Source organism: Mastomys coucha, unplaced genomic scaffold, assembly GCF_008632895.1.
Source record: "Mastomys coucha isolate ucsf_1 unplaced genomic scaffold, UCSF_Mcou_1 pScaffold13, whole genome shotgun sequence".
Lineage (NCBI taxonomy): Eukaryota > Metazoa > Chordata > Mammalia > Rodentia > Muridae > Mastomys > Mastomys coucha.
In genome coordinates, this window is record NW_022196895.1 from 54,204,679 (window position 1) to 54,215,823 (window position 11,145).

Sequence of the window (11,145 nt, forward strand, 5' to 3'; positions counted from 1 at the left end):
TGGTCTACAGAGTGAGTTCCAGGACAGCCAGAGATACACAGAGAAACCCTGTCTCAAAAAAAACAAAAAACAAAAAACAAAAAACAAAAAACAAAAAACAAAAACAAAATAAGGTTTGAAAAAAATAAACTACAGTGAAATATGTGTATTGCCCACCATCTTGTATTCCTTTACAGTAAAAACAGTGTCATAGTCATATATACATCTGTGGCAGAGGGTAAGAAAGAACATTATGACATTCATTAATATATTTAATCATTTTTCTGTGTGGTATAATTTTGAGTTAATTTCATATTTCTCTTTTGTATCCTTTTCAACTGTTTTAATCATCAGCAATTTAGTTTAAGGCAGAAAAACTATGGAATAAGAGAACAGAAACATACTCAGAGCTTCTAAAATGTATCAGAAAGATTAGATTGCCATGGGTTCAGAGTCCTGACCTTGGGTAAAGAGCAAAAAAACTGATACAAGGAATGAGAAGCTGGTACACGGTGAAGAATAGTATGTGTGTGTGTGTGTGTGTGGGGGGGTGACGGCACTGAAGCATCATGAGCCTTTTGCAAGGATTCTGCATTTGCAGCTGGAAACCAAGCCAAAAAGGGGTGGGCTAAGGCATGAGTGGGTTGAGTTGGAACTGGACGGAAGGCAAACCAGGTGTTAAATGAAGAGAGAATAAGAGATTTGAATTCTAGGCATTTCACAAGGTCAAGGTCATAGACAAAGCTTTACTCTTGGTACAACTCCAGATGTGTAGAAGTGAGGGCAGAAAAGCCACTCAATGTTCTCCTTTATAACTTCTGCCGTATGGGATGATGGACAAGTCATGCTAGGAGCAGAGTACAAAATGAGAGAACAGTATAATGGGTTTGCAGCCCAGACAAGCACTACATCATCTATAAGCATGCATCAAGTAACACATCTGAAAATTTGGGGAATCCAGTTTTCATGATATACGTGAGCCCCCAGTGAGTCAAGTTGCATTCATTGAAAGCAGCCCATATATGGGCAGAGAGCTTGCTGGCTGAACAAATTCTGCGTTTTGAATTTAAGTTCCATGGCTGTCACATCTACCATGGGCTATAAGACAAAGTACAGTACTATGTCTTTGCATAAAATTATGCTTAATCACATTCAGATGGTTTAGAGCTATAAAAAGCCAGGAATGTAACTGGGCATAAAGATGAGTCTACAAAGTCAATGCTATATTCTATGTTATACTCACCAAAAATAAAATGATATACAAGTCTCAGTGGAAATTATAGCAGAGATAGTTGGAGTACTTAGATTTCCCCTGGTTCCAAGTTCTCCGGGTTTACTAACCCCCTTCTACATAGTGGCCTATTAGAAAGAGAGACAACTTCTATGACCATGTGATACCTTGGGCAGATGACTCAATCGCTATTTCTTTCCTAGGGGAGGTCAGGTAAGCAGATCTCACATGACATCTGCCTGCGCATGAACGATAAGTGAGAGTTCTCTTTGAAACTGGTGCTGAGATTTTTTCTAACTATGTCCACCCATGTAAGTGGCCTGGAACTTGCTGAGGCGTGTCTGTCATCCATCCTCTGCATGATGGCCATCTTTGTCTGTTCGCCATGTTTTCCCTGATTCTCTCATCTCAGGGAGCCTCACTCTCACACTGACTTATTGATGCGAGGAAAAGGGGATCCAAACCCTCGCTGGCATTCCGCTCCTCTTCCTTGTACACATCTAAGTTGTAACGAACCACTTATATGTGTGGCCCTTTTATTAATATGTGGCTACCACACCAGATTATAGGTTCCACAGCAAGTAATGATATCTGCTCATTCACCATTCTGTACCCAGTACTTAACACAATGCCATGCACTTTGTAGAAACTCAATAAATACTTGTTGAATAAATGAAAGGTCTATGAGAGCAAAAAGCTAATTATGCCCCTAGTATACGGTGGGGTGGAAAAGGAAGCTTTGTGCAGAGGCTTTCTCCCTCCCATGGACGAAGGGTCTATGGGGGGATTACAGCTTCATAGTACAGAAGAAATCCCTTCATTTTAGAGATAAGGAAGTTTAGGTCAGAGCAGTTTAATTACCTTTTCAAGGCTCCAAGGAGTGCACTCCCAAGCCCATTTAATCAAGCGTAGTGATTGAGTCAGTCTGTATGGACTTGGCAAATGAACCATCCAGCTTGGCTCTGAAGCCAGGACTCCATTCATTAGATCCTGATGTTTCTGGCATAGCATGAACCAAGCACCACATCTTATGACCTCCTTTTCTGATTGCACGGGCTAATACATTAATTCAAACAGTTTGAACAGATAATGATGAGATGAACACTGGTTTTGAAACATGTATCAGGAAAAGAGTTGGGAATGGGAGGGATAACTTCTTCCCAAATCCCTGAAAGCAGGCGACCATCAAACTGTGTGTCTTTGTTGATTAAGCTCTTTGGACTGCAACATATAAACCTTCCCCTCTGCCTTCTGCTCCAGCTCTGCAGAGTGATTCATGTCTCTGCAGATGCTGCTGCAGGGAGGAAAATGTGACCCTCTCAGATGACAATGTTTCAAAGAGACAAAGATACTTTAAGAAATATCACCATTATCTCATAGGAGAGACTCTGAGCATTCCCTCCTATCTTGCCTTTACGATCCCTTTGGATTATAGAAACTTGGAAAGGGCCACAGTGAAATCGTGGCTGATGAGATAAAGAACTTCCAGGAATGTTCTTTGATGGGCTGGGATCATGATTTACATTCCAGGAGATGTGTTAAGAATCAGACTCTGTCTATCAATGGTAGGAAACCCAAAGCAGAGTATTATGGGACTTCAGAGGCCATCTTGTTCTTTTTCCTTTGATGAGAATTACATGCAACAAAGAGGTTTTTAGAAAAACTAAAAGATAGGTAGGCAATTAATTTATAAATCTAGAGGTCCTCTGTCCAGCCAATAGTGTAACTATCCTCATTAATCTGTGAATCTGCCCTAGCAATTTCTGGTAATCGTATAGCATGATAGGAAGATATTGCAATACTCTTGTATCCTTTTCTCTAGCAAACTTTGGCCAGGATAAATGATAAAAAACCTGAGCAAAAACTGTTATTATTAATTTTCACTACTATCATTTCAGTCATTACTTACTTAGAAGGTATTTTCTAAATAACTACCCTATTTAGAAGGTACTTTCAAAAATATTACTGTTTTAGCTTCAGATACACAGCATTTAATCATAGAAATGAAGGTCCACGAGTATGTACAAACAAATTCAATCAAATCACTTGATGGCTAATGTCCTAGAATTTGAATGCTCATATCCTTTGTGGCCCTCTCTCCATACTGATCAAAATCTCACCATTTGACTGCTTTTAGGAATTATGATAGGGTAGAGAATGGAAGAGAAACATATGGGCTTTTTATTCTGTTTTGATTTAATCTCCATCCCCTTCCTGTAGTGTGTCTATCACAGGCATCAAAGCTGATAAGCTATAAAGAGATGCCTAGAGGAAAAAATGTCTTAAGAGCTTGGAATACAGTTCTGCAAACAAAGCAACCACGAGTAACGCGGGCAGGGACAGTTACTTTTGTCTTGCTGGAGTGGATTGGTACAAATGAAAGTGAATGAATCTAGGAATTGGGACAATGTTACATGCAAACGCACGAAGGTGAAAAGGACAGCATGTTGGTGAGTTTGTCAGGGATGTGTTAGGAAGGATGTTGATGGCAGCAGGAGTGGTGGGGTGGGAATGACGGTGGTGACCTTGGAGTAGGATGGTGAAGAGAAGATGCTATCACCTGCATTTAGAGTAGTGAGTTTGTGGTGGTTTAGACTGTGGTGGCTTCAGAGTGGTACGGCTGGTGCTGGACACAACTGTGCTGGACACAACTCTGAGAATGTCACAGGCAGTGGTGGTTGAAGTCACCATGAAGATGGTAGGTAAAGATGGCAATGTCCCTTTGCAGTAGTGCTACCAGATGTCTTTAGAGATTGATCGGCAAATGATAAGTGACTCTGTTGGCATTTAAGGAGAGCAAAAAGATGGATGCCACTGATGTTTGGACTGCTCCAGGATCTGTTCATTCTTTGCACTGGGAGTTCGAGCTGTTACTTTCCTTCAGCAAATATTCTACATGTTCTATTCTATGTGTCTAAGTGACCAACAGTTTCAGCAGACAGAGAAACCTTAGCTATGGGTAAAGTTAACTCTTACTAAACACAAAATGCTTTCTCATTGCTGTATTTGTCATTCCAGTGCCTGGGTGAGAACAGGAAGAAGGGAGATTTCAAGGTGTCACTAACTTCATTGCCAAGATAAAGTTCTTCCCAAAAGTAATGGAAGGAGGAGGTGACCTAAGTTCTCTGTCAGTTCAAAAAGAATGGTGTTTAATCCAAAGTCTGTGGACTGATGCCAAGGTAAATGTTACCAATGGAGACTGATCAAGTACTGGCTGCTGAACTCAAGCAAGGAATAAGGTATATTGTGCCTAAGAAGGAAACAGAAGGAATATTCCTTGTGTAGTTAAACTTGATCATTCTGCCTCAGTCTCTTCCATTCACTTTACTAAGAATTTAACATTTGTCGGCATCTAATCTTCATGGCCTCATGCAAGCTCTCCAAAGAGGAAACAAATGCTCCGTACAACAACTCCTCCTCATGATGATTGTTCAAATGACTGTAATAAAAGGATCAAAGTTTCTTTGCTGTCTAGTCTCTGCAGAGTGTGGCTACGCACGAGGTGTTGCTGATGTGTCTCCAACAGCAACATCTGGCTCTCTGGCAGCCTACCCTGCTAACTGGGCTGACCCACTGAAGGCTTAGAACTCTTCAGAAAACACCACAGGAGCTGATTGGAGTATGTAGAAGCCATTGGGTGCTTTTTTAAAAAATTCATTCTCCTGGGTGCTATTTATCTGTCAGTCACGTTTCACTCTGAGAAATTTACTGCACTGGTCTGTCTATTGGAAATAAATAAGGAAACTCCTCATTAAAGACTGAGATTTGTATGGCCCAAAGGGGAGTATTCCCAGGACTCTATTTAGTGTATTGGAGGATCTGTGATATTGGTTAAGTATTTCTGAAAATGTGGATATTCCCTGAAATCGCATAAAACTGTTAAACTTCCAATGGAACTGAAGGTAAGAGTTTCTCTCTTGTTTTTCCAAGGACTCGTGAAACAGAGAACAATTGGAATATAATGAAAAGGACCCAGGTGCTGTAAATGGTAAAGGAGAAAGGAGAACAAACTTTGAGACCAGAAACAGGAATTTAAGTTTACAGTGGGGAAAAGATTATTAAGTATAAAACTATGTTGAATTGAGAGAATGCGGATGGTAAAAATCTGTGGCCATCTTTGAGGAGAAAAGCAGATTTTCAAAATTTTTTGAAGCAGAATGCTTAACACATAAGAAAATGATATCTGGGAAATGGATGTAGTTAATTAGAAAGCAACACAAGGAACTAAGAAATAGAAATATCAAGTAACAAAAGGGCAACTTGAATAGATCAACACATTCATTTAAAGTTGACACTGGAATACAGTGACTCTTGTCTGCCCCAGATGGTCAATCTCCATCTCAATTTTGAGAGAATATGTACAACAGTCACATAAAACTGGTCACTTAAATGAGTGATTTTTTTCTTTAAAATGAGATATATCTCTATACAAAAGTATTATTCTTGCCTGCAGTTTCCCATTCTGTTGTTCAGTTTTCTGTGACCAACTACTAAATGGAAAAGTTGTAGAAGCAAGCCACGGAGTTTTAAGTTACACGTTCTTATGAGTACTAAGGTGACAGGGTGCTTCTTCTGTCTTGACTGGAATGGGAATCATACTTTGTCTAACTGGGCTTTGAGTGTGATCTGTCCCCATCAAAACTCATGTACCCAAAGTAACATTGTTGAGGTGCCTTTAAGAGGTACTTAGGTCATGGGGATCATTCATGGATGACTGTCCATCTTTTAGGATGGATTAGTTACATGAGTAGGCTGTTATATATAGCAAGGATATTAGATGCTCTTAGTTACTTTGTACATGATCGTTTCCTCTTTCCCTTCTCTGTCATCCTTTAATGTAGCCAGGGGATGTCATGAGATACATTGTATCCTCACATTCAAATACCCTTATTCTACCTAATAATTGTCCCAAAGAGCAGAAGTTGTAGTGCTGATAATTTGGCTATACCAAATAGAAGCATTAAAATACCCTACTAAGAAAGTGAGAACAAAATGTGGGTAAATACAGTAAAATAAAAAATTTTAATGGGACTGAGAGCACATGTTTATAATCTATTTCATTATTGTTTACAGTTAATAACTGGCTACATCAGTTTACAAATAATCATGGGTGTGTCCATGTGAATATAGCACAAGTATAGGGCTTGAATTATGGGCATCTTGGAGTTTTCAGGCATCTAATAAGGATCTTGGAATAAATCCCCTGTGGGTAAGTATGTGTATTGGGGAGTAGGGGCTGTATATAAAAATCCTTTTTTGCAATCATGCAGGATGGGAAAAAATACTCCAACCTACAAAGAGATTTATTCCACTTACAGAATTATGGCATTGATGTTCACTATTTTAATACCAGCCAACCTATATACTGAGCCTGATAAGTACTATGTACCCATTTCATCTCTCCAGCAAACTGAGATAGGAAACTGTTTTACTGCTGCCATCTTATGAATAGTGGGCCTGATATGAAGAGAGGTTGAAGAATTTGCTTGGGCCAGGATGTGCTTGAGCTGAGGTTTAAACCCAGGCAGTTTGGTGCACTGTAAGCCTCCTAACTCTGAGGGGTTGACAATAAGGACCAAGTTTTTATAAAGATAGCCTTGTGACCCAGGTAAGCAGTAGATGAAATTGATCACTGTTTGTATGCAAAGAAAATGAGATTGAGTTTCCCAGGCCATGGGCATGGCTCTGGGGCTGACGTTCCAGCTTCTGATGGGTGTTATTTAATCTTCATGAAGAGAAAATGAGACTATGGCTTACAAGATACACATGTAGAATCCTAGATTTTGAAATGATAAACACTGTCTTGTTAAAATGTGCATTAAGGCTTACAGATGTCTAGAAACACATGAGTCTGCCACCATCTGCCTTGGTAAAAGCCAACCATATTCCATTTATTCATTCATGACCAAACTCTCAAACAATTGCTAAGTATGCCCTTATAATTGCTTGTATTTAAGACAATAATGAACTTAAAACGCAGGGGAGAGGATGGGTTGGTGACTTAACGTAATGACCTCTGTAAAGGATATCAGATAATAAGCTGAATAGAAGTGCAAAGCGTGATTCTCACTTAAGGTCCCGCCAGATTTAACAGAAGGCCTGAATATCATAAACCAGCAGACAGAGGAGATCCAAGGGGAAACAGAGGCTTGCTAGAGAGCCAGCTGTGCAGAGGGCTCCACTCCAGCTTCCCATAATGAGGATGCAGTCCAGAGAATATTGGCTGCCTCTGGGGCCAGTTGGCCAGCACAGACACCCTGCTCCTGGAAGTCCTGAGTTGTGTGTTCAGGACTCCAGTGAATAGAATTTGGTTAGATTAGCAGAGGAGCAATATTGTTAGCCAGACTCTGGTCATGCTGATTTATAAAAACTTGCTGGTTTCAAGATGTGATAGATTGGCCTGTCAAAAGGGGCTAATAATTCCTGCCTCATAGGCTTGTATGAGGTTTCAGTTGAAAAACTTATGTAAAGCTGTTTGCATAGAGCGCAACTAAATTCAGAATTCAATAACTGGATCGTGTTAAAGTTCCTCTGCGAAGGTCTTTTACCTCCGTTGCCCCCTTCACTTTCTGATTCAGATCCTTTCCACGCTTCATGGCAGTGCATGGCAGGAGCCAGATCCCATGCCAGGAAGTGGCAGCACACACCAGGATCACACCAATGTAGCGTGTGTAGTGTTTGTTATGGTGCTCATTCCTCATGATCTTTGTAACTGGAGACAGAGGTGCACACAAGCCTGGCACTGGAGAGAACAGTCCCTCGTCCCTTTAGACATCCCTCAGGTATCCATCTGTGCAGACAGAAGAAGGGTTTCTTCCTTTCAAGAAGAAGCAAGCCTCATTTAGTCGCGGTGCTGACCCTTTGACAGCACCAAGGCAGGCCAGTGTGGCCAGTAAGCAACTTGCTTCCTAGGGACCAACCGACTGAGGCTCCGCCTGACATTCCTCGGGTTTTTCTGGAGCTCACCGAGGCCAGACTGGGTCAGAGAGCAAGCCAAGTAGTGCTCACAGGGTTCAAACACCCACAGACGCATCTCTAGCTTTGCTCTAACTATTTCTAGCCTTCCCCATGTTCTCTTTACCCCAATGACCTAAAAAGAAAGCAATGCTGTTCCCGTTTTAGTTTTATTAAAATTTGACCAACATCCAACTAGTTCCTCTATAAAGGGGCTTAGAGAGTGCTGCTGGAGAACCCAGGGTAGCTTGTATAATTTAAATAATAGCATTCTCCCATGTTCCATGAGGTAAACTTTGGAGGTAAAACCCAGAAAGCAAAGGCTTCTGGTTAAGAACCAGGGAGGATTCCAGATTCTGCCTTATTAAAACAATAATTTAAACTCCATTTAATATGGCTTCGGTTGATTATCCTGGGCTGGCAGTTTTGGCTGGAGTGGGAGCACAATTCATCACCCATTCAGAATTTTGGTAGTCAACCTGAAAGCCAAGCATGCATTACCGCTTTGTTGATCATGTGCCCCATTCTAGAATTACCCACACAAAGACCTAGTATTGATAAAAAAGGCATTAGACTTAGGGCTTTAAGGGAAGAGCATGTCTCAACCCAGGTGCTGGAGAATAGCAAAGGCTTTGCATTTGGCCTTTCCAGAATCGACTCTACGGTCTTATTGGATGGAACCCGCAGGTTCTGGTAAGGACATTATCCTGAATTTGTTACAGTCCTCTTTCTCAGACCACCTTATAAACACTTCCCCACATGGGCTGCCTTATATGTGCATTTAATGTATCGTTCAAATCTTTTTGCCACGCATCCCATGTAGCTGTTGACAGGAGGGTGCATGCCCCTGAGACCTGAGGGATCAGAGTAATACGTATATTACCCGGCAAAAATTACCTCCTAAAATAACAGTGATAACATTCATTTTGATTCCTTAGAAATGTTGAGTGTTGGGCTGGAGAGATTGCTCAGTCATTAAAGAAAGGCTAGGCTCACAACTTGAGTGTTATATTTTAAAGAACTATTGTTAGTGAAACTGCCTGGTTATTACCTAAGGATCATTGTCTGTGCTTGCTCCTGTGTCTGTGTTCTGACTGGGCAGAAGACAGTATGCAAATTATTGACTGATATACAATCTAGTCTTTGTTTCATGATTCTTTACCCTATTGGATTGCTTTACCTTGTTTATTAAAACACTAGACCCAAGGCCACAGGCCTAAGATTCTTTAAAGTTTATTACTACTGTGTGTGTGTAAGGTATGTATAGAGATATGTATATGGAGGACAGAGAACAGTTTTCTGGAATTAATTATTTCCTTCTACCTTTGCGTGTGTTCTGTATACAAACTGAGTTCGTGAGACTTGCAAAACATGTGCCTTTACTTGCTGAACATCTAGCCTGCCCCGGGACCTGGAGATTTAAAAGCACAGAGTTTAGAATGAAATGGGTCACATTTTAGTTCACATTCTGCTTCTTAATAGCAATATAAACAGAGTACTACTGACATCCTCTAACCTTAGTTCCCATACCTGTGGCGTGGTTTGCATTAGGTCTGTAACTTCCTTGGCTCAAATTAGATAATAGGTGCTAAGTTTTATACTAGTGCTCACTCTAGCAGTCCTATAAAATGGTAGTGAGCCACCTGACACGGGTCCTGGGAAACTAACTCAGGCCATCTTCAAGGACAATAAATATTCTTAACTGCAGAGCCATCTATCCACTGCTGGTTTAGTAACTATTGGATAGCCATTGCTTTTTGAGAAGTTTAGGATGAAGAGGGGCTTCTGGGAAGACAAAACACAAAAACAATAAAGATTCAACAACCCCCCCTCCCAAACTGAAATCTCTAACAACTGTCTATTTCATGCAAACTAGCACTTCTTCTTTTTAGTATAAGAGAGGCCATTAATGATGGCGGTGGAAGGAACCTGGGCTGAGGGCTCAGCTTCTCTTTTATTTTAAGAGTAAGTTATTGCAGGATATTTGATCACATTGTGAACCCCAAAACTGTGTTATTTACTGGGAAAAAAAAACCTGTTTCTAGTTGTGGTGTAGCTCAGACCTAGCACATGCCTTTAATCCGAGAGTATTCTGCTTATTATAAACAGGGTTAAATAAAGTCAACCATAAGTCAAGAGGTGGAGCAAGCAACCAGGGAGTGAACATAGGGAAAAAAAATACAGAGTAAGAGGAAGTCAGGAGGAAGGATAGAAATGTGCGCAGGAAGTAGAAAGGGGGACACTCCACTTGAGGGTTTTTGAGATAATGTGGAGGAGGAGAGCTTACTGTTTCCTTTTTTAGAAACCCTAGCACCTGGCTCCCAAGTCTTTATTGGTAAAATGGAGCATCTGAGGTTTTGTTACAAACACTAAGTTTTCTTACGTACGCCAGGCTGGCTATGTTCCTCCTGCCTCAGCTTTCCAGGTCTGCACCACCATGCCTGCTTCAAGCAGTCTTCAATCTCCTCAATCGTGCTGCCTTTTTCATTTTCTTTTAGGTGAAAGGATCTTGTGCATTTGGGTTTTTTTTTTTTTTTTTGCCATCTTAGAACAATTTCATTTTATACTGATGGAAACAACCATTTTCTATGAAAAAAATCATATATCGTATTCCCTCCATCAAACACTCAGGGGTTTATAGCAAAGGGATCCTGAAAAAAATCTGATCATGAGTTTGGTCCAATCAAGCCTAGCAGTAAGCCCGCTAGGCCTTTGACCAAACATAGACTGTATTCTATAGTCTCTTCCCCTCATACACACATACACATACACACACACATACACACACACATACACACACACACACACACACACACACACTATACATATATATGTATATAGTATAATGTTATTACTGTGTGTAAAGCCACATATATTAATTATATATTAATACATAAATATGTGTTTAATATATCTTCATATAATATATTACACATAATATATTTATACATTATATATTATTATATATTATATATTATTTA